At 37.0% G+C, this 25,115-nt stretch overlaps 2 protein-coding genes across 2 annotated transcripts in view; both read right to left on the reverse strand.

Moving 5' to 3' along the window:
- atxn1a (ataxin 1a) overlaps window positions 1-25,115 on the reverse strand; it is an 86,413-nt gene that overhangs the window by 52,653 nt on the left and 8,645 nt on the right. Inside the window, exon 2 of the mRNA XM_024294501.2 lies at window positions 5,125-5,275. The gene's annotated coding sequence lies outside the window, so the exon portion shown is untranslated. The remainder of the gene's footprint in view (window positions 1-5,124; window positions 5,276-25,115) is intronic.
- The window catches only part of adnp2b (ADNP homeobox 2b), a gene marked incomplete in the record, with an annotated part of 705,870 nt that overhangs the window by 51,868 nt on the left and 628,887 nt on the right, over window positions 1-25,115 (reverse strand).

Raw genomic sequence — 25,115 nt, forward strand, 5'->3', positions numbered from 1 at the left:
TTTTGAAAAAGGGTGCAGAAGACAAGAAAAAAACTAGTCTGTGAATGTGTCGGTATTTAGCTTTTCAGTAAACTATATGGAAATTATCCATCTTTACTGCACTACAATTCCGGTATTAACTATTGGCCTTTTGTCATCACCATCCCAGCTTCTGAGTATCTACAGGCACATTCACACTGTGCTGTTTGGTCAGGACCAGAGTGTAGAACACTTTATTATAATTTATGTGTATTTAAAATTTGGAGTTTTTGTTGCAAGTAAACTGATGCTGTTCATTTTTGAGAGACTGTCTAAGAGATCCAGAGAGCATAGAGTAAGTGCAATGCATTTTGTGTAGAAAGATAAAAATAAATAAATAAATAGGAATTCATTAGTAAAAAGTTGAACAAAATCTCTTGTGCACTTTTAGGATAGTGAGAAAAGTATTCAATCATATATTTATCAGCATAAGCTCAAAAGTGTACAGCAATGTTGTCTGAATACAGCCTTCAAGGCCGTTGTCCTTCATGCCATCCAACCAACCTTCCATTGAAGCTCCTTACACACCTGATCCAGGTAATCAGCAGCAGATAAGACAGGGGCTATGACCGAATTCTTTCCCTGCCCATTACATAGTGCACCATACAGTGCATTCACCATTTTCTAGTGTTGTCCAAATCTACTATTCCAAAATCAAGTGCACTAAAAATTTCCCAGAAGTCTTTACAAAAAACTAGCATGCACTGATTCTCACTGCATGATCAAATATAGACCACAGTCCAGTCAAGGAATTTTTGCAAAAAAAACATGTTTAAATGTAATCTTTTAATAAACCATCCACATCTTTATCACCAGAACACAGTAGAGTCATAAACAGATGTTGTAAAACGTTCCTATGGATTTGATTTTGCCTTATGAGAAATTGGTGACGCCATATCCGGCATTTAACAAAACAAAAATAAAATAATGAGTATGGTGTCTGAATTGCTTTTAAAATCCAGGGCACTATATAGACCTGCTCGATATAGTTTTTTTCAGTAGTTAGAGATTAGGGTGGGAATTTGGACAGCCAGGATCTCTGGAAAACCAGCAGGAGGATGCCCCTCGAGGCCTGGAGTGTGACACCTCTGGTCTACAGTAAACAACTTTTCTAGCAGCTCTAAGCCTTTTTGAGGAACCCTAAAACAGTTGTTAAGGATGTCCGGGTCTTTTGGTCAAATCAAAAAAGAAGTGAAAGTTTTTTGGTGTTTACGCCCAGAAAGAATCCACCAGATTCCTATAGAGCACACTTTTATCTGAATCGTTTTCAAGTATGCTTGAACACTATGAACGGTTCGTTTGACTGGTCGATTCCTTACTTTGATGAATTTACCGTATTTCCTGGACTATCCTTAAAATCATGTGCTGCTGTTGCAGTCCCATAATGTCAGGTGAAAACCGATAAAAATGTGTATTTCATTTACCTTACAAAGTAAATTTTGAAACAAGGTCATTAAATCTTGAAACAATCATTGCAGGAACAAAGTGGTGTAAACAAAAAGGTTTTCTTCCCCTAGCTAAGGCTGGTAAAAAAGCAGAATATTTTAAACCTAACAACTCTTCTACGGAGAATATGTAAAGATTAAATTCTTTCACATTAAAATAATTGATAGATTTGCTCAGTTTGACATAAACATTAAAGTAACAGTAAAGATTTTAAACTTGCAAAGTAAACTCTGCAAATAGGATCTTGTTGTATTTATTAAACCGTTTCTGTTAACTAAAGATGCTAAAGGAAAAGGGAAAGATGTTCTTTATGTTACACCTTCTATCTATTTAACAACTGACAGAATTTGACATTGCTCAAACCTGAAAGTCACCTTTACGTTTTTAAATGGACCAATTCACAGTTAATAATACATTTGACATTCTGACATTATCCTGAACCATAGCTACAGGCTATATTGAGTATAATTTAATTTTTTAAGCTGATTGTGTCCACATAAAGCTCTAAAGTTTGCCAACCACATCCTCATTTAGTTTGTCCTTTCCTTGCGCGTATAGTTTCTAAGCTTTACCTAGTAATAAAATTGGGAGTTATCCGTACCACTCCATAGAGATGTACTGCTCTTCATTCCTCTTAGATGTGCCTTCATCCTCACTTATTCGCCCTCTCTGTTATTTTTCTTTATGGCAGATTCTGTTGCTGTAATAAATTCCACCTCTGGAATCTGATTCAGTGTAATGGAAAAATGGAAGCCTTTGGACAGAACCTTCTTTTCCATTTCAGTGATGTTAACTGTCAGAAAGATATTTCACCCACCCAGCTTTGTTGTCTTGATGGAAGTTTATTGTTCTTCCAAAAAATTTGACAGGTTGCATTTTCAATTTCTGGAATTTTATCTTTCTTTTTTTATATACCTTGTGTGTCCTGTGTGTTATCCTGCTAAAATGATGTCCTCTAGCAAAGCAGATATAAGACCTTTGAGAATCCCTCTTAATTAGAAACGTCCACTGTAAATTTGATCCGTCTTATCCTTTTATTAAGAAGATGTTTCTGCTCCAACTGAATGATCCTCTCAGCTCTGTCTTTTCAATGCAGCTTTTAGATAAAAAGGGGTTTATGCAACAAAGGTGAAGTTGAATCACTGATCATTTTTGCAGCCTTCACATTTTTGGGTGTTTTTTCACATTCCTGCATTACTGGACTTAAAAGACCCACTCCAATAAAATTTGTTTTTTGTGCTTTTAACATGTTCTTGTGGCATTTTTCTGAAGATGGAGGACGTGTCTGAAGTATTTCTTTATTCAAATTGTTGTGGATTAGGAGCAGACAACATAAATACAGTTGAAAAAAAGAACGTTATTTGTGACGTGGAATACATCTGATGGACCACAAGCGCCCTGCTCCAAGCTCTCAGCAACAGGGAGGGAAGGAGGGGTGGGGCACAACACCCACAACTCAGAGTTTATTTTTTAATGAACGACTGATGCTCTCCAGAAACTATGTCCTAGAAAGTGACACAGGTTTTCCGATTTGAGCTAAAAACAACATAATCATAATAAAAAGACCATTGGAAACTCTTGAAATATATCTACAGATAGTTGGAGTGGGACTATAACCTCTGTTTTTTACTCTTATATGTTCTCTTTAGTTAAGATCCCAAGTGTTTCAGAAATGGTACAAAATATATTAAAAAAAATCTGCTCCACTTACAAGGCCTGATAGCTGCTAAGTGTAAAATAATATCGACATCTTCTGAAAGCAAATAAAAACTGAAGAAAATTGAATGAAAAAAAACATTAAATTCTCCCCTTTGACATTTTTTTTATTTAAAAAAAAAAGCTTTCCCAGTAGTGTTTTAATTATGATTATGAAGTTTTTAACCAAAATGGCTTAAAAAGCCATTTTTTCCTGTTGATCAGAAGCCTCTGTTTCCAAACTCTCCTCTGAGGGGGCGTGGCTTTTGGAGCTGAGCTGAGCAGCTCCGCCCCTGATCCCCCCTGTCTGACTATGATAGCTCTGTGTCTCGCTAGTGTAAATCTGCACCGCTGCTATATAAAAATATCAAGCAATATCAGTAATGTCCAGCCGTATTGTTTTGAGCCGGATGTCAGCTCAGACGAGGAAGTGAAGAACTTTATGGACCAAACTCTCTTCTTCTAGTTCACCAAAGACTCTTTTAGCTAATTATCAAATGTTTATTGAAGTTGCTGTAATCCATAAATGTAATCCATTGGTTTCTCATAGCAGAGTTCTTGATAAAATAATGAAAGCTAACATCAAAATGCTCTTTCATTGATTTACAATCCTTTACAACTGCGGTCAAATGAGCCGCCGTTCTCATTTGCGTGGTCAGGTCAAGAAGCTCCGTGGAGTCTTGTGGAGATTTTCCAGCGTTTTCAGTCCTGCTACCGTAAGTATTGGATGAAACCCACAGAAAATCCAGTGACGGCTGATTTGACCACAGAAATGTGAATGGTAGCTCATTTGACTGCTGTCAATGGGAAGATACCATCTTCTCTTCTCCGGCTTTTGAACTAGACCCCTCATCTAGCTGGGGCAGATGAGGGTTTAGTGCATGTGCAGCAGAGCTGTTGTGATGTAAAGAAGATCATTAATTCAAACAAAGCTTTTCTGCGACAGTTTGATTGACAGCGATTTAAAAAGAGAAATACCTGGAAATGCAAAAACGAAACAATTGATTATTACATTTGTTCTCTGTCATAAAAAAATGCCACTCAAACATGTACAAATCTCAAAAAACAGGATTTTCATCGGAAGGGGCCTTTAAACAAAAATAACTACTTCTCTTACTTGTAACAAAAACGAAAAGAAGGTTATATCACAAAGCTAGAAGTCAGAGACAGAATGAAAAACTGGGATAGATCCTGATAAGAAAAGAGGACAAAACCATTTTAAAAAAGAACAATGGAGATAGACATCTAGGTTATTAAAAAAAAATTAAAAAGATGAGCGGCGTTAACTTGCTCAGAAAATGTTTAAAAAGTAAAACCACATACAATGAAAATAACAAAAAGGAAAATACAAAACCTTTTAAAAGTATGAACCAGTGGAATAGCTACTCTAGATAAAAAGATTTATTTGGTTTAGAGTTGAAAGTACTTAATGCAAATTTAAAGCAACATGAAGAAAAGTGAACCTTGTTCTTTCTGTATTTCTATCCTATTTTTTTGACTGAGAGAGAAATGTTCATGAAAAAAAGATATTACAACCCGAGGCTACAGCTTGATCTGTAGCACAACAAGGAGTAAAAAATATGGGAAAACATGGTGTAACAGGAAAAAAACTCAGTCTGCATGGCCACACTAATAATAGTAATAGGTTGCTAAAATGACGCCGGTAGAACAGACGCACAATGCTACCACTTCAACCCTGTTTTTTTTTTTTTTTTTTCTCCTGTCTAATCAATCAGAGAAAATTACAGCAATTCCATGCAAATGCACATGAGTTACCATGGTTACCAAGTGGCTGACTCTAACAGTATGTCTCCTTTATGCACTTAAAAGAAACTCTTTGGCAGTCTGTGATGGACCCAACTGTAGTTACACAAAGAATTATCATAAAACATTGAACCGGCTCCCACGCTACAATAAGTAGACCGGCTCCCCAGGCGGAGAAGCACTCTCAAGACCGTGTCTCACCTGAGCTGAGGAGGCAGAGCTTGGGTGGAGTAGGTGGAGCCCGCTGCTCAGCTGCTGAAGTTCCTTGATTCTTCTGACAGTGAAACAGAGCCGTGTCAGATGTCAGTGTGGCGGCTCATGTCCGTTCGTATGCAGGTGGAGTCTGCATTCCCTAATGAAAACACAGAAAGAAAATTTGCATCACTTTAAAGGTGTTACTTGCTTTCCTTTTCATGCTGACATTATGTTGGATTATCAAGCTTCAGTTGTTGCTGTGAAACAATTTCATTTCACTCACAATCAGCGCCATAACTTTAAACCAGGTTCTGTTTTAAATTAATATTTATATTCTAGCCTTCCAGAACTAATGTGACAAATCAGACATTTTATGCACCAAAGTGCTGTAGAAGATGAAAATTGTGAAAACTCTAAGAGTAAGAGCTTAGAAATAATAGTTAATAATGATTTAAAAATACATGTGAAAACACAAGCGTTCATGTTCAATAATCTTTCATTTCTCCCATGTGTTGAACTCTTGATTCTGTAAATTGATGCAATTGTTTGCACTCTCTCCCTGCTGTTCCCCTTCCACCCTGTGCTCTCGCCCTCTCATAAGAGCAATCAGAACAACACCCATGCTATTTATACACCGGCCCATCAGCATGGCAACCACGCGTTGTTTACTCACATGGGACGCTGGTTGCAGGCTTCTCTGTTTTAACAGAAACTGAACTGTTGAGGGCTTTCCTGGTGACTCAAATAACTTCACTTTTTTTAAAGGAACATAGCTTATGTTACAGGAATCCAACACCTTCCTTCATAGTTTTCTTTCTTTGTACCATTAAAAAACTTGTATACTGTTATAAACACACTAAAGCCTATTGAGTTCAAGGACATAAACCTTTCATTTTTTTAAAGAAGAGTACTTTTTTATATATGTATACAAAATATTAAGAATTACATTTAAACATGTTATAGGACAGGTTGTGCTAGGCTATAAAACATAACTGAATTGAATCAGTTTCACCAAGAAAATGGACTGTCATCAGCTCCAGAACCATAATTTATTTTACTTTCTTCAAGAAAAAAATAATCTCTGCTAGTTTTTAATTTAAAATTCAAAAAAAAAATTTTAAAACAAAATGCCAAACAAAGTCACCAAAATAATTTGTTTCGGATAGAAATTTGAAACATTAATTAATTTTTAATTAAATCTTGATCAGCTCTGAAACAAATCCACTGAATTTGTTACCCAGCATTATTTATGTCATCACATTTATCAGTCTTTTGTAGGGCCTCATTTACAGCTGAATTAAAAAGATGTGAGATAGTATAGTATTGACAAGTAAAATGCCACAAACTTCTTGGTCTGGTCCACAACTGTGGAAGAAAGTACTCGGTGCACCCACCATACATAACAATCACTATCAACTGCAGTCACACAGACATGTCACAGTTCATGGGGCGGAGCCAAGGGTTATGCTCAGCCATCGACTGTATGACTGAATGAGTGTGATGTCACCCAAACAAAATGGTTTACTTCCAGCTCCAAATGTTAATTCAGTTGGCTTTTTTTGTGATATTGGAGTAGTGATTAGTCACAATTGGTCTGAGTCGTCGTTTCTATGGCAACCACTCTCTCTCTGATCGAGAGTGAGCTTGTAGGATGTCCACACCCCTACTACTTGAAAGCAGACTAGTCAATCAAATGTTTCCATTGCTCATTGTGAGACCACATACTTTTATTGAAGCATCTGATTGGTCTGTTTTTGACTTGAATAACTTGGACAACAGAGAAAAATAGTCAAATTATCAAGAAAAAAAATGTGGCAGAGCGAGAATGGTTATTTTGATAAGTATAATGACTGAGCTGTTTAAATCTCAATAGAATTCTATGGGATTTTGGCTTCCTGGAACCAGTGGGTACTTCCTATTTGAAACACAAGGAGGGAGGGGTCACAGTCCAGCTCTGTTGATAGTCAACTGGCTAAATGTTAAATGGACTGCACTTCCATTGCATGTTTCATATTGTCACTCCTGTCCCAAAGACCAATTTGGACCTGAGCTTCACAACTCAAGCAACTTGTCACTTTATAAACAATCCCTGAAAACAAAAATGCACTAATTTTTGCTTCTGTTTCCTACGGAGGTGACATAAAATTCTATAAATACACAAAAGTGTGATTGTTATTAAAAAAAAATCCAAGATAAAAGAACAAGAAATATGTATGAAAGGTCTCATTGTTTCCTGTGCTGGTATACAGGCCTTTACACATCCTAGCAGAAAGAATTGTTGTACGTCACAGCCTGGATGTTAAACACAAAAACAGCTTAGCAGTTTCTTTATAGCTTTCAGTCTTATGACTGTCATGGCATTTGCAGCGGTTTGCACATTTTACATTTTAAAAAAGGTTGGCCTTCTTAAAAGAAAACGAAAGAAAAATGTCACATCCATCATAAGAACCCGACAAAACCATTTGCATCACTGATTTGATAAATGCTGCTTCCTCATTGAGATTCTAGGTTAAGGGTAAAGCACAGATACAGCAATTCATTCTACATTACTACCAAAAGTTGGGAAGACACTAGAGAACATTATTTCTTAAAGATGCAGTTGAACGATCAGAATTTCCGTGCATGATCAAAACTTGCGTCAGCTTTCTAAGTTTGAATCTTGGTAAAATATTTCCTGAACCCCTCAAGAGTGTCTGACCATTTAAAGTGTATGAAACTTTCAGGCTACCATGTCATCACCTCCTGTTCCATCAGTCAAAACAGCTTTTCAGCAAGTCATCTGCCCTTTTCCACAAAGGTCATTAGAAAAACGGCTACTGACTATTTCTGGTAGGGTTTATGCGCTTGTTTACTCTTTTCAATCAGCAGCGGGTGCTGCAGTTGACCCCTCCCACATCATGAAAGCAGCTTCTCTTGTAAAAGAAGCGAAAAGCTCATTTTTCAGTTAACCCTTTAACACTGAAGCTGACAACAGCAAAAGGAAATATTATGTTCTTTGAATAACGACTACAACTGTTTATGCAATAATGTCAACAAAGGATCTGGAGCTGAAACAAGCTGAGAAAAGCAGGATTGTACTGATATCAGAATAAAGAATCAGCTTCCGCATCAGAATTCATTGGAATCACATTGATTGCGTAAACACTTTAGTAGTAACATGTTGCATATCAGTGCAAAGCTGCTCTACTCAGCCTTAGAATCCGTTGGAATTGTGTAACAGTCGAAGAGTTTGGTAATTCAAAGAAAGTCAACACCAGAGCTACATTTGACCCCTTTTTGCCTTCAGAACGGTCTTAACCCTTGTGCTATCCTAGACATGTTTACATTAAAAGTGGGGTCATCTGGATCTCACAAGACAGCGAGCTAAACTTTTTTTCAAAGATTTTTTATCTTCACTGGTGTCTGTGACACATATGAAATTCTGTCCATATTTGTAAAGGGAGGATCACACATCAATATAAGCGTGGAGTCATCTGGACCCCATAAGAGAGCATCAGGGTTAATCCTCCGTAGCATAGATTTAACAAAGTACTGGAAACATTCTTCAGAGTTTGGTCCATATTGACATGACAGGCTGTGGTGTTGCAACGATGCTCAATTGAAAATCAGGAGTCCAAAGTGTGCAAAGAAAATACCCCCCACACTATTACACTACCACCACCAGCATGACCCGTTTGTACAAGGCAGGATGGAGCGATGCTTTCATGTGGTTGTCGCCTCAATTCTGACCCTACCATCTGAATGTCGCAGTAGGTATTGAGAGTCGTCAGACTAGACAACGTTTCTATTGTCTAATTTTGGTGAATATTTCCTCTTCTTAGCTGACAGGAGTGGCATCCGTGTGTTCTTCTGCTGCTGTAATCCATTTGCCTCAAGGTTGGACGTGTTGTGCGTCCAGAGATGATCTTCTGCAGACCCTGGTTATAACCATTTGAGTTACTGTCATCTTTCTATCAGCTGGAATGAGTCTGACCATGCTCTTCTGACCTCGGGCATCAACAAGACTTTTCTGTCCACAGAACTGCCACTCACTGGATATTTTCTCTTTTTCTGACCATTCTCTGTAAACCCTAGAGATGTTTGTGGGTGAAAATCCCAGTAGATCAGCAGTATCTGAAATACTCAGACCAGCCCATCTGGTACCAACAACCATGCCATGTTCAAAGTCACTTCAATCAACTTTCTTCTTCGCTTTGATGCTTGGTTTGAACTGCAGTCAGTCGTCTTATCCGTGTCTAAATGCCTAAATGGACTGATTTTCTGCCATGTGATTGGCTGATTAGAAATTTGCGTTAACAAGCAGTTGTACAAGTGTGCCTAATAAACTGGGCAGTGTTTATATAAGACTTTTTTTAAGTGTTATTGTAGATTTTCAAGTCAGAAACAAATCCAGAAAGTATATTTTCTATTTTTAATATCAAACTACTTTTGAGTACTAAATATTTCACATCACATTTTGTCTTACATGTTCTCATCATTTATTTTAGGCTTGTAGAGCTCTTGTGATGTCCCTGTTGTCATAAATCAATAGGCTCTGAGGGGTCGCATCAGTGTTGAACAGAACTTTCACCTGGATTCCCCCTTTTAATCGACATCATGGTCTACGTGTAAAATAAAAGTGCAGGCTATTACTCACTCTCAGCAGCCTGGATCTACCTCCATCTGTTGCAGGGGAAACTCAATGGCACTGACAGCCTGTGAGTGTGCATGTGTGTGTGTGTGTGTGTGTGTGTGTGTGTGTGGTGACCCTTTCAGCCTGTTTGTCAGTTGGTCTCCTGCCTGCTGTGTGGATGTCACACACAGGGAAAGAACACACTTGAATGCAGCCACACACAAACATCACACACCAGTCAGCAGCCAAATAAAAACAGAATCATGGCTGCAGAGTGTGTGTGTGTGTGTTCCTGTGATAACGTGTGTGCACGACTGTACAGTCATGTTTATGATTGGAGCTTCAGGCGCTGCAGATGAGGACTTTTGTTGATAGTGAGCCCGTAAAGCCAGTCATCACTGTAAAGCAGTTTTTTAAGCTTCGGTCTGGACTTCGGTCAAGATACCAATGCGGTAGAGGTTAAAGGTCACGGAGCGATTAACTTTAAGTCCAAATCAAAGAACAGCTGGGAGGGAATAAAAAACAAAAACAAAAAAAATCATATAGTACCAGTCCTTCCAACTGACTTTTACACACACAACAGATGAAGTCCAAATATGATACTTGAGCAACGATTTTTTTTGCTTTAACTTTGCAGCTTTGATGTGTTGCAAAGCATGACAGAATGATAACAAATGAGACAGAGAAAAATGTTCAAAATATGACAAATTTTTTAAAACAAATTACACACACCATCTCATATATGTAAATTAAAACATATGATATTGACTCAAACAGATTCAAAAAAACGTGTATCACTCCTAAAGCTGTCACCTGACAGAACCACTTGTTTCTCCACAGTTATGTCTGCTCACTTTAGAGGTGCCTAGAAACATAAAACAACAGGAAACTAAGCTTTAAGTGCCTGATCAAAAATCCCAAAAGCATAAAGGGAACTACAACTCTGAAGCGAAAACACTTAAAGGCTCACTCCAATGAAAATTGTGTTTTATAAGATGTTTTTGTAGCATTTTATCTGATGATGGAAATTAAGCATTGTTGATCATGTGTTTATTCAGTTGTTTTTAATCAAGAGTAGACAAAATATATATGGTTACATACATCTCAAGCGTGCTTATGTCATATGCATAATTAACAGATATTAAGAAATATATTTGTGTACTTTTTATAACAAGGAAACATTTCTTAAACACATAATTTATTAGTAACCCAAAAAATGATAAAATAATAGAATAGGAAATTGGGAAAAATATAAAATCTTAAAAATTAAATGTATAAGCTGGAAATAAAAAAGATAAATAAATAATTCTTAAGAAAGCAGGTCAACTTGTAAACTGTATTTCTAATGTCGGATTTTTATTAAAGATTGAAAAGGAGCAACTATTAAGACATGCAGATTGCATAAGACCCTATTCAACTCCTTGGTATTGATTTGCTTCAAAAGGAGAGAATATTCTTTCATACACAGGCTGTCTTTTTCATTTTTTTCTTCTTGGTCTGTTCTTTTTTTATCCATACTTAAAAAGCAGTTCTGCTAACCTAATTGTCCTTAAAGGAGCTTTGCAGCACGTTGTTGAGAGTGTAAATGCAAAAAGGACTGACTTCTTAGAAATTACATAACACACCAAAACAGTCAATGCATGGTTCTCTGTTTAGGTGACAATTTTGTCTTTAAATGCAAATACCAGATTTTTAAAGGACTAAAATCCATATTTGAAACAAAGAAAGTCTTAAAAACCTTTGTATGCAAATTAAACATTTATGAAATTGTAGACAGTAAAAATAAATTGATAAAATAGGTGACAGACGAGCAGATAAATGGGCTATAATTGCTGTAATAGCTAAGCAAACAATCCAAAGTACACGCTAGAGGTTTCTCACAGTCTCATATACAATGAACCAGCTTGAGACCTTGTGGTTGCAAACAGCATTTAAAAAAAAATCAAATAATCTTTTTCATTCTGTTAGAATACAGAAATAACTCACACAAAGGGTATTATATCATTTTTGGGGATAAAATAAAAAAGCAAAACAAAACAATAAAGCAAGCTGTCAAAAACATAGCAGTAAAAAAAAGAAATGTTTTGATATTTGTGGAATATTTTGTAGGTAATGAGCACATTTCCTGGCTTGGTTTGACCACAGAACAGAGGTGGACTTTCAGTTAACATCAATAGAAAGTGACTGTCATCAGCTTGCAGAACCACTTCTCAAAAGCAGTGTTTGAAGTCATCTGACATCAATAAACACTCCAAAAATGAATAGAACATTAAAAACACATACTTGGATATCTTAAGCAAACAATATTGTAGGGATAAAGCTGGAGCAGAAAGCTCCAATATTCGCATCAAATCAAATTCACCCACTTAGCTTAAGGTGGAGTTCACCACCCAAAAATGCCAGAAGCTCTGTGACTGAGGTTGGTTCCTTCCGACAGCACAGGTGTTCGCATGCCCAACACAGACACACAAAAGGAGAAACTTGGCCAGAACACTGCCACACACCAACCTGAAACACATAACTGCACGCACAAAGGTGCACAGACAGCACAGGTGCTCACGCTGCTACACCAGCTGTCGCCTCAAGTAACCAAGATATCGAGGACAAAGGAGAGGAGAGACCACAAGGACGACTGGACATGGTGAAAAATGTTTTTGTGTGTTTGTCTGCGTTTCAGGTCATTGGCTCACTCCCAACACTCTGTACTTGTCATGACTACAGAACACGTAGCGACCCAGACGCTGGAACCCGGAAGAAACACAGCAGAGGTCTAGCGTGGAAGGCAATAATTTTAATAATGTGGTGAGAAGGTTGGGTCCTGAACAGGACAGGAAGCAGGCTCCGAGCAGGAGGCAGAGGTTGGAGGCGTAGTAGGCGATCTTGTCCTCCAAGAGGGAGATGGCCGTCTTGGACGCAGGAACGTGAAGCAGAGGCAGAGGCTCGTGGTGTGACCGTGGAAGGAGACCCGACTGGAGATCCGGAAGTGGGGAAAAACATGCAACCACTCGAGGTAGGAGATTCCTGAGAGAGAGTGAGAGAGGTATTTAGACAGAGTCTCGGCAAAAACGTGGCAAGACTGTGGCGTAGACGAGGTGGCCGAATATGCACCATCAGGGGCAACGGACTGGCGGGGAATGAAGGTCCTGGAGCTCCTTAAGTAGGCAGGTGAGGAGACGAGATGAGTGGTTGCAGCTGGGGATGATCAGCAGCCAGGTGGAGAGGAGGGGAGAGTGGAGAGGGGGAGGAGACTGACAGAGGCACCATGACAGTACTGCCCTTAACCCAAAAAAATCCTGTTATTTTTAATAAACCTTACCTACTATTCTATGTTTATGCTTCATTTATGGTTAGATCCACCACTAAACTCACATATCTAGTTTTTGGTGTTAAAAATTGCATATCTAGGTTACACAAAATGACCTTTGCAAAGATGCGCACACAAAATGGAGTCCTTCCAGCTTGTTTCGTTTATTTCAAGGACCTTAAGAGCATGACCATACCGACTGACTCTTGAGGCCTTAAGGTTATGCAACTGTCAAAGTTAGAGAGAGGCTTTTTATGATGGGTCATGCTAGAAACAGTCACTCCTTCAAAGTTTGACAACAACTTGTGTAACTAAGGTCACAGGTGCCATTGCTGCCAAGGCCACGCCCCACCTTGATAACATTCCATAGTGAGTTACTGTCAATACTGTCAAAGTACACACCAAGAATACACGCAAACACACTTGCTGTGGCATCTTGTTATCACTGCAATAATGAAAGAAAAACTTCAAAATGCAAAAAGGAAATCAAATGCTACCTCTTGAATTGTTTGTTTATTTATTTGTCAGGAACAATGTGAAAAAACACTTAAGATGCTTTACACCAGATCATAGCTAGTTTCCATCTGTAGTCCATAAACAGGTGAAAAGACAATAAAAATGTAAACAGCCATTCAAATACCCACTCACACATTAAACATTTCCACTAACTACTGAATACATAATACAATTATACAATAACTTAAACCATATTACAGCATAAACAGAACTCTTGTGTATTTGTAAGCATTACAACTTATGTGAACTTATAAGAAGTCCTGTCTGTTTGTTCAGAACATAGCTGGACATATGTTTTCAATGGGATTGTTTAAGATTATAAAGATCAATTGCATATCCATAAAGATGATTAAATTTTCAAGGTTTAGCATGCCATACTTTGTGAGTATTGGACAACAGAGCTTAGTCGACTAATCGACTATTAAAATATTCGACAACAAATTTAGTCGTTTAGTCGTTACTTTAATTAATATGGAGTTAGAGTGTAGTAAAGTTGAACAAAGTTGTAAGTGTTCAGCACCAGAAATCTACTTTTTTTATATTTGAGTTAATTAGACAAAAACAGCTTGTATTTTTGGTGTTCATAAACTTTATAGTTTTGAAATATTGAACAATAGGCCCCATAGGAAATTAATGAGAAAGTCCTCAAATTTCAAAATTTTAATTAGATCAGCAGCAAGCCTTTAGACATATTCATGGGCTATGTTTTAATATTTTATTGTAATTTTTTTTAAACATTGAGTTTAGCTAATATTTTAGCAACGTGCTAACTTTTTTGCTAATTTGTTATCTATTGGGTTTTTAAGGCTAATTTAGTTAAAGTTTTTGATTCATTTAGTTTATTGAGAAATTTTAGGCTACTTTGGAGTTTAGCTAGTATTTAAGCAATGTGATAGCTTTTTGGCCAATTTGGCATCTACTGAGGTTTTGTATGCTAATATAGAGCTTAGCTAATATTTTAGCAACATGATCATGTTTTTTGGTTAATTTGTTATCTACTGAGGTTTTATTGGCTTGTCTTTAGCTTCTTAATTTAGCAACAGGCTAACATTTTTGACAAAGTTAGTTTACTGAGGAATTTTAGGCTGCAAAACTGGCATGTATTAGGGATTTTGAAGCAACTTTACTACAAAATTTCAAGAAATTTAGGTCAACTTCAACGCTCTTTCATAGTGCTTTAACAAAATTGACAGTCTTTTAGCATTTTCAACATTTTGCAAATAGCTTTTGCCTTTTCAGTAAATCCCTGCAGCAATTAAAGTCAAATGTGTCGCCATTTTAAGCAAAAAGCTTCAGCATCTTCAGCTGCAACTTTCAGCAAAAAGCCTTCACACTAGCATTATCGTAGGTCATGCAAGTTTTCTAGTTTAATCTTGCTTTAATACCAGAAACTAATGAAGGACAGAGGCTGCATAATTCATTAAAAGTTGAATAAACTGTCATCTTAATTGTCTTTATCTTTAGTTAGTTTAAAGTTACTGATGCTTATTATATGTGCTTTGCATCCACTTTGTGCATGATCCGATTAGTCGACTAATCGGGAAAAAATAATCAGTGATTAGTCAACTATTAAAATAATCGTTTGTAGCAGCACTATTGGACAATGAAAGGATCTTGCAGTTTCTTATCGTTTGATTATACAGCGATTTTAAAGGTCTTGTTGTTGTCTCAAATGCTTAAGACCATTTTCTTCTGCTTTAAGGCAAAAGTTGCATTACTAATAGGGGTGCAATAACGCAAGCAATAAATCAACTTAATTGGTGAGACAATTTCTATGTCTAAAATCCAACCAGATCAATCTGTCTGATGCAAACTACTAATCAAATTGACCTATACCATTATAAAGTAATTTTAAAATCAAATAAATAGATTTTATTCAATATTGGAAAATACCATTTGGATTGATAAACTGATCAAGCCATTATTACAGTCCAATGTGAGGAAACACTGAATTTTTACAAAGACGTAACCAAACAGTGTGGTAGAATGCTCTAATAATGTTCAGTTAGTATTATTTTGATGAGGACAAACAGCAGTGGGCTGAACTTTATAAAAATAAAATGTGAATGAATTTACCATTAATTCTTGTTTACTTGTTTGTTTGTACACATTTAATTTACACTCGATTATCTAAAGAAATAGAAGGAATCTGGAAAACTGCACCTGCACTGTTCAGTGTCAGGTATTTATCCCTAAAGTAGATTTTTTTTTTTTTTGCTAAAGATGTCCTGGATCAATTTTAGGTCAGTGAATCAGATCATTAAAATGAACCGAAATCGACTTTATTGTCAACCACAATATATGATATGAATAGAATCATTGTGAAAATAAATCCCTAATTTGAGATCCTATATGTGTTAATGCAAAAGGTCGAATCAGATAGTATTAAGTCAGAGTATTTTTGTATTACACACACTACCACAAACTCTCCCTTTCATGTACTATACACACAGAGAGCCACACACATGGTCATGAATAAAAGACAGAAAGTGGGACAGCTGTTGCAAAATCGCCACAAGAAGCCCCCCCCATCAGCTCACCTGCACTAACCGTCAGTTCTGTGTAGACGTGCACTGGCACACAGGCAAAATCTCCCACCCACATCCCACAATGCATCCGTTCAATAACTGATTTATTTCCCTCAACAAGGCAGAAGTAAAAACAAATACACCACTTCCTCACTTCCTGGAAAAACTTTTTTTTTTTTAAATGAACCCATCGTTTCCACTCACCCACCTCCTCATCTCTGTTGCTGTGCATCGAACAATAAAGTAAACCGAATTCACAAAATATGGCTTTTAAAAGACTGTATGAATTGTTTCAGCTTAAAGTGGTTGGCAGCAAACTTAATCGACTTCCACTTTACGGTCTTTAAGGATGGTTTACGTGAAGCCTTTCAGGATGCAAGAACTTTCAAAAAAATCAATCTAAAGGATTAAAAATATCCAAGAGAAATGACAAGCATCATTTAAGAGAAACCAGAAGTGAGATTCTTCACCGAAATGAGATTTTTCTCGCTAAAAAAAATGTTTTGCATTCATTACAAGCCTCGCTCGTGCATTTAAACATAATTTCATGGCTGGCCAGACCTAAACCTTTTTTGTTTGATCTCTTGACCTTTTAACAGAAAAACATGAGGTTTTACATAAAACCAAAAATAGATCCGAGTGGTTTCAGATGCCAGTCTGCTTTTATAGTAACTATAGTAACGGCAGACATACAATCTGTTCAAATATAAAAAAGGTTTTAGTGGGTGAACAGGAAAACGGAAAAGTCTAAAGCTGACCACAGGAATATCAATTTGCTGTTTCATGAACCAGGAGAAAACCTAAACACAGGAACATGTTTAAAGCACATATGGGTGAATTTAAAGAAGAATATTAAATGTATGTTCTTTTTTTTGACATACCATTATTAAAATTCTTTCTTTAAAAGGTTTAAAGGCTAACAAGACCCTAAAATTGAGGCCACTTTGTCTGAAAACTGAAACTTTTCAGTTACATCTTGCTAGGCTTTACAACTGAAAGCCATGCAAGCGAGTGCAAGATGCAACCCTACTATTTTACGATGTATTGTGTGAAACTGCTTTGGCGTTTAAAGCACAGAGGTAAACAACAACAGAATAAACCCCACAAATCTCCTGTCCAGAGCTGCAGCAGAGAATGGAGCTGCTATTGGTGAACTCTAATCTCAGCAAACACTCTCAGGACAAAGGAAAAAGTTCAAACAGAACCTAAAAAAATCAAGTATTTACTTCACAGGTTTGTGCAAGTTCGACTTGAGATGCTTTGTTGTGATTTAGGCATAAAAAAAGCAATTTTGCAACAAGAAACTTTGAACTTGCGGACAGTTTTACATTGATTATTCTGTGGAGAAAGAAAAAAAATCTGTTTCCACATCATCACTGAAGAATAAACAGATAAAAAGTCGATACGACACCACAAATGATCACATCCAGGAGACCACTTTGTGAAATTCACACAAGTTCGGGGGGTTATTCTGATAAAGGCTCTGTTTCTTTCCAGCAGGTCAGATATAGGGGAGCAAAATCTGCATGTTTGGGCGCAAATTTAACACACTTAGTTACATCTCAGCATTCATAAAAACCGGAACTCAGTGTTCTGTCTCGCTTCTTCAAGCATATTTAGATCCAATTAAATGGGAAAGTCGCTCAGACTTTTCTCAACACCGAGCAGTATTTCTCAAGCACCTGAGCCTTTATCTTCAGTGTTCCCGAGTACCGCTGTCAATACATTGACATCCCTAAGACAACCAAACATCAACACGAGCAGTCAGCACTCATGACCAAGCTGCAGGACGGCATTAACTTTTTGCAACCGATTCAAACCTCAAGTGTAGATTCCTCCTCTGAAACAAACGGGCTTTGTGCTCTTGTGGTTCTAGCTCTGTGTTTCACGCAAAACAAATTTGTCCTATTTTTCTATCACGCAACTAATGAAAGCAAGAAAGGAGTGAAGCTGAACCACGATAAAGGACAATCCATAAAACCACTGACGCAAAACCATCCCATCATGTTTTCAAATGATAATTAATTCAGAACAGCTGATAAGGGTCACTTGATAGGAAGCCATAAATCTTAGCAAACCTCTCAAACACCAACATGTGGATTTCTACGTTATCAATGGAGTTATTTAGGAAAAGCAAAATTAATTGTCGTTATTTTGATCCGCCCAGCGTTTAAAACAATATGTTTCTCCGAAATTCTTCAAGTGCTCCTTGAGGAAATGCAGCCGTAACAAAATAAAACTAATGAACCAGAAACATTTTAGCCCTAAAATGGGCTGGTGTTTTGGTAATAAATGACCAATTCCGTTTTAGCATTAAACCTAACATTTAAATTCTGTTTCAAACAGCTCATTTTGTTTATTTTATTTTTTTTTTACTTGACTTCAATAAAACTAAAGCAGCAAAAACAACACTCAAAAAGTGGAATTTGCAAAAACATCTTTACTTACACTAATCAATCAGAGCACTTGTAAAGCATTTTGTTTATTCACTTGCTCTTGTATTTACTGTTGTATCACTAATAAAGATGCAGCTTTTGTCTGCAGTACTCTGGCACCAACAATTACCGCCTTTATGTGTTGCAACAAGAAAGGCTGACAGGTCACTAACCTTAAAAATTACTTCATTTAGAAATGAATAATAGACCGTGTTGAGCATCCTCTATGTGTGACCTCTGTCTCTATATTAGGGAACTCTTGACATTTCGTAAGAGCAAGCCAAGTGAGAAAATGCAAATTATAGGCCTTTTCTGTGTCGACCATTTAGCTGTCCAGGGGGATGTGGAAATGAAATAATGCAGTAAAAAAAGGCATCCTGCATCTCATTGATTTGTTTGCTTTCCTACTTTACAACTTCTACATAAGCTACAGTAGTAATAGCTGTTGTGACATTTTGTTTAAGCAGCATGTCCCAGAGCAACATGTTTTATATATACTTTTACTCATAACAAAGTCAGCCATGACCTAAATGCACACACAACTTCCCTTCACCACACTGCACTCCTCTCAGCTCGGGTTAAGAGTGAGTGGCATCCATGAAACGCAGAGGTAGTCTCCATTTGGGCGGCGTGTCCTGTCAGAGTCTGAGTGCACTCAGCTATCCATCTTCTTTTGCAGGTAGTGTGCGGGCAAATGAGTTTAAGGCTCTTCGTGTAATGTTAAACCAACCTAAACCCAAATTGCTCCAATGAAAAAAAAGCCTGCAAATCGATCAGCCGACCATTAATTCTTGTTGTGCACATGGCGCCCGTTTTACACCATCAATTTGTCGCAAGACATTTTCAAAATCTCCATCAAGAGGGCTGATGCGTGTCTAGCCGACAATCATAGTTTGACTATACCATGCTGCTCTAACTAACCAGGGCTGACATGATTAGTCAACTAATCGACTATTAAAATAGTCAACGACTAATTTAATAGTCGATTAGTTATTACCTTATATTATATGGAGTCAGAGTGTAGTAAAGTTGAACAAAGTTGTAAGCATTCAGCATCAAAAATGTATATTTGAGTCAGTGAGACTAGAACTTATCTTTTGTGAAACATAGTTGCGCATGACACGATTAGTCGACTTATCGGGAAAAAAAAATCTGTGATTAGTCGACTATTAAAATAATCGTTTGTGTCAGCCCTATGACTAACTAACCATACTGGTTTCATTTAAAACTGTAACTTTCAACAAAGCTCAAATTACACAAAAGAATGAATAAACAAGTTTAATATTTTGTCATGTTTTTTCTCTTCTAAAAATAAAAATACATTAATAATATAATAGTATGCATGACAGAATCTTAAAGCAATTGTTAAAAAGATTATATGTTTATTATTTTTTAGTACTAAAACTATATTTTACTTTTATAGCTGTAGTGAATTTAAATTTAAATTTATGTTAATCAACATTGAGAGCTATAGTTTGATCCAAAGCTAAATGGGCCCAGATAAACAAACTCAACAAATTCACAACACAAAACTATAGTTTTAAACAAATCTTTGGAAATTCACTTTGGAAATGATACATTTCATGCTTTGCTGATCCCTCTTTGTGGAGTCAAAAATCTAAAGTTCAGATCTAAATCTGAACAACGATGAAAAAAGATGGATGATAGGTTTGTTCATGTGATCCACTGGTTTGCTCTAAACCAGTTTGAAGCCAGCTTCAGGGCTCCATCTTAACTTTACTCTCATAAATAATGTCATAGATAATACAATACTGTAAGAGAACATGGTGGAAATCCAGAAGTGAATTAACTACTGGTTGATTGGGCAAATTAGAATCTTGCAAACATATTTTTGCCAATTCAAAAAGGAAAATATGTGTTTTATTTTTTAAAAAATCACTACAGACAGATCATTTCTTGTAGTTTCAGTAATTATTGCTTAGAGGGTATAAAAAGTTCAAATTAAATTTTAAAACTCATGGCATCACACTCTAATTAGCTAGTTAACTCAAAACACCTGCAACAGCTTCTTGAGCCTCAACTGTCTGGGACAATAGGTTACATAACCATGACAAAGACTGCTGACTTTGCAAGATGTTCATAAGACAGTCAACTCTAGAAACAAGGGCAGGCCATAAAAGGTCATTGCTAAACAAGCTGGTTCTTCACAGTCCTGTATCCAAACATTTTAACAGAAAACCGAGCAGAAGGGAAAAGCAATACCAGCAACAGGGAAAATCTAGTCAAGAGTTTAGGGGAGGCTGCATCAAGAACCACTGCACACAAATAATAGTGTGGTGGTTATCACTCTTGCCTCAGTGAGAAGGTCTTGGTTTTCTCAGTTGGTTTTCTTCCTCCCACAGTGAAAAAAACTTGATTCATAGGTTGATTATTGACTCTAAATGTTTTCTTTAGGTGTTAATTTAAGTGTGGTTGTCTGTCTTTCTGCTGCCTTGAAATAGACTGACAACCTGTCCAGGGTGTACACCGCCTTTACCTTCATTCAGTAGCTGGGATGGGCTCCAGCATCCCCATGACCTAGTGTCTTACACCCTGCTGTTATGTGCTGGACTGTCTCGAGGGAGTCTTTACACACCCTGGAGTCCTGCCTGGTGTGGGAGATCCTGGTTTTGATTGCAGTGATGGCTGAGGTGGTGATAGTTGTTGCCTTTCCAGGTATGGGTTCCCAATAGTATAATAAATATAATACTAATAAAAATATAATAATACCTGTCTGTCTTTGTACACAAAGAATGACAACTAAACTAAAAATTGCTTTAAATTTTGGTTAATGAACATACTAAAACCTACCTAGCAGTAACAGTCCCATTCACCTATGCACAAACATTCACTACTGATGGTGGCTCCACCAACAAATACTTGTGCAAACCATTGACTGAACTGAGTGACCCCTCCCCCTTCGCGTTCCAAACAGGAAGTACCCTCTGGCTCCAAGAAGCCCAAAATCCCATAGATTTCTATTGAGAAATAAACATCTATTACTCAGTCATTCTATCTGGGAGAATGACAATTCTTGTTCTGATACATTTTTCTTAACATGTTCTTGCTAATCCTATTTTTTTCCTCATGATATTTATTTTATTTATCACAAGCTATTCAAGTTATAAACTGACCAATAAGATGCCTCAGTAGAACTTTTGACAGATTTGACAGATTCTACTGGGCCACTGTCAGTGGGAGGGGTTGGGGACTTCGAACAAGCTTTCTTGTGATTGGTGACAGTGGTTGACATTGAAACATTGGCTCAGACTGACTTAGACCAATCACTGTCATCTTGCTCCAAGATGGCGACGTCCACATTGCATAAAAATAATGACTGAATTGGCTTAATTTCGCTGGAGCCAAAGGTAAAGCATTTTCTTTGGTGGATGTCACACGCACTCTGACCAGTTCTATATATACAATCAATGGTGCCAACCTTTAACCAGCTGAAGCAATGTGGGGTTCAGGGTCATGCCCAAGGATACTTTGACAGATGGGCGGGCAATGGATGAACTGCGATTCTCAGATCAGAGGTTGACCACTCTACCTCTCCACCATGGCCGCCCCCCGAGATTTAGATATAACACAATAAGATCAATAACAGAGAAAACAGAAAATCTCTGACTATGGATTGCTACGAAGGTATTCAATGATAAGAAGTGTTTTTTTTTTTTTATCTGTGTGCCTCTTTTGGAAAAATAAGATGTCAAAATATGTTTTCATTTGAACGTGTTTGATGTTTTGTTTGAATTTTTTGCTGGCAGTCCAGGAATAACATCTAAGAACATGTTTACAATTAAGATATTTTTCCCACTCAACATATGAATAAAAAGCCAAGAGCTGGAGAGCAGCATGCCATTAGAATAAAGTATACAGACCTGTTATCAAAATGTATTTTCTGAGGAGCTAACATTTTGCATTAAAGGTGCAGCCAAAGAATTCAGAGAGATACAGTTGTTGGATTCCTGGGTTTTATCTCTGTGAGTGTTTTAGCACACCTCCCTGACTTCTGCAGCCAAATGACCCCATTTCAGTGTTATGAGCTCATTACACATCACAACAGGAGTTTGAAGTAAGCACCGCTCAGACAGAAAGACATGTGTCTTACTGCCATGACAGCTAGCCTCCCTGCAGCCAAGTTTCCTGAAGTATGAGGCTAATCTTAAGACAGTCAGTCAGTCATTCAACGAGACAAGTGAACTTGTCAAGCTACACCTACAAACAAGCCATATAGACAGACATTCAGTACTCAGATATGTACCCAGCATCTACTTTAATTTTATTTTTTAAACTTTAATGTTAGGGATTTTACAGACTGGGATGGTACTTTGGACATGGTTAGAATAGGTGGGGAATGCCAAAAATGTTATATCATCCGATGGTTTGGATGCTTTCACACTTGAGCAGATCAAACCACTTTCAAGGCCCTGCGATGGGATGAGGACCTGTACCCCACTTTTACCAAAACATGCTAAGATAGACTCCAGCAACCCTGTCACCTAGAAACGAATTCAGCGAGTTTGGAAAATTAATGGATGGAAACAATCTAAAAGTTATGTGCATTTTCAAAAACGGTTTTTATCTTTGCTTGAGATTACTTAACCTTTCATTACTGCCAGTGTTGACATATTTCAACTATTGAAACTCTTCAATCTTTTACGCAATAAACATAATTTCAGCAGAGAAAAGAAGCCTTACACCAATATGCAACACTTTGGACAGATGAAGTGCTTACGCATAAATATGTGACATTCTACGGAAAAACATTAAGGACAAAAAACTCACAACCAACATATAACACTAGATACTACATTATAATCGGAGAATTAGCAGGACTAGCCGGTTTTCTTGCTTTTTCCCCATCCTGGCCAAACAATTCCAATCTATTTGGCCAACTTCAACTTTTGGCTCACTTCTGAGAGCACCTTTAACCAAGTCCTCAAGCCTTGTTTTTTAAAAACACGCATTGAAAAAAAACACCAGGTGTGTCCTATAGTCAGACTATAGCGGTATTTACATCACTGTGTACCATGTATTGACTCCAGCACCCTAAGGAGTAAACAGTAGTTATGGAAAGTGAGGTTTCGCCAAGAACAACATTAGCAAAGGGTGGGTTTTGGTATTCCAGGGATTGTTTCTATCACAGGCCATTTTCCTGTTATTGCATTCCTCTTGCTGAATGCACATCCTCCTAGCTCAGAATTCATTCATTATTGGGTGCCGTACAACCAGCTTTTTGCTTCAAAACAGAGGAGAGCGTGATAAAAGAGAAGAAAATCTGATGCATGAGATTTTTTATTGAGATTATTTAATTTGCAGCATAAACTTTGGTAATATAGAGTAAGATAAAATCCTGCAACTCTATACTTCATTACATTTTTTTTTTGTCTGAACCAATTAAAAGAGTTTGTCTTAAAAAACAGGTAAAGTTTAGGTGAATTTTCAAGTATTTCTCTTCTCATGTATGATTGCAATTTCTTTAACTTCTTATCAAGCTTTCCTCCATATCACTTTCTGGCTGTGTCCCAGGTAGTTAACTGATCCCTGTCTAAACCCTGCAGCCCTATGGGGAGAAGAAAAGTCTGTAGGTGTTATCCAAGTGCCAGTCAGTGTCAAGTCCCTTCTGTAATCAACTCCTGAAGATGGTAAAGAGAAGAGACACAGAGAGAAGAGAAATTACGAGACAAGAAACAGTGAGAGGCAGAAAAAGGAATGATAAAAATAAAACTAAGATTAATAACAGCGAGGAAAAATACTGATCTCATACTTATGTGCAGCACAGCCTAATTTTCTTTTGTACTGAAGTGAATATTGCACTAATAAAGGATTTATTTTTGCCAAAATAATGACAGTAACACTCTTGACTTCTGCACAAACCAATATTGAATATAGCAAAGATAATTTGTTAATTTATCGACTACTGTAAAATGTCCAGGGTTCATTTGGAAAATTTGCGATTTTTCCAGTTTCTAAAAATCTTATAAGTTACTTTGCTTCAAGCCGAGTATTAATAAAATACCAATTAATTACAGGGCTTATATGGATACCAATACTTTTTTCTTGAAATGTTTAATTATGGAATAATTTTTGGAAATAGACAATTTTTTGTTCAATAGGTGTATAATAAAAAGCAGGACAGATACTTTCATCAGATAAAAATGATTGTTAACTAATTACAACAATCTGAACTGAAAATGCATCAAATATCGAACACGTATATTAATAATGGCATATTGCAATAATAAGAAGAAGAAACATTTTTTAAAAAGCTGCTACATTTGTCCCCTCCCCTGGGAAGCGGTGAGCTGCAGACAGCTGCGCTTTGGGAACCATTTGGTGGTTTAGATAAATATAAAAAAATAAACAACAACAAAAAAATCATGCTATTCCCTGCAAATGTGGCTCTTTGATGACTCTTTCCTATGGCGTTTATTATATGTCAAAACTCCACGCAGAGATAAGACATTATTGTTTACAGACAGACAATATTGCCGTATTGGACAGTTTTTTGCTCAAATCGGGTGGGGTTTTGCTCAAATTGGCCATTTTTTTTGCCCAATCTGGCAACACTGCAAACAGATAGATATCCCACTTATGAA

This window comes from Oryzias melastigma, linkage group LG11 (genome assembly GCF_002922805.2).
Source record: "Oryzias melastigma strain HK-1 linkage group LG11, ASM292280v2, whole genome shotgun sequence".
Classification (NCBI taxonomy): Eukaryota; Metazoa; Chordata; class Actinopteri; order Beloniformes; family Adrianichthyidae; genus Oryzias; species Oryzias melastigma.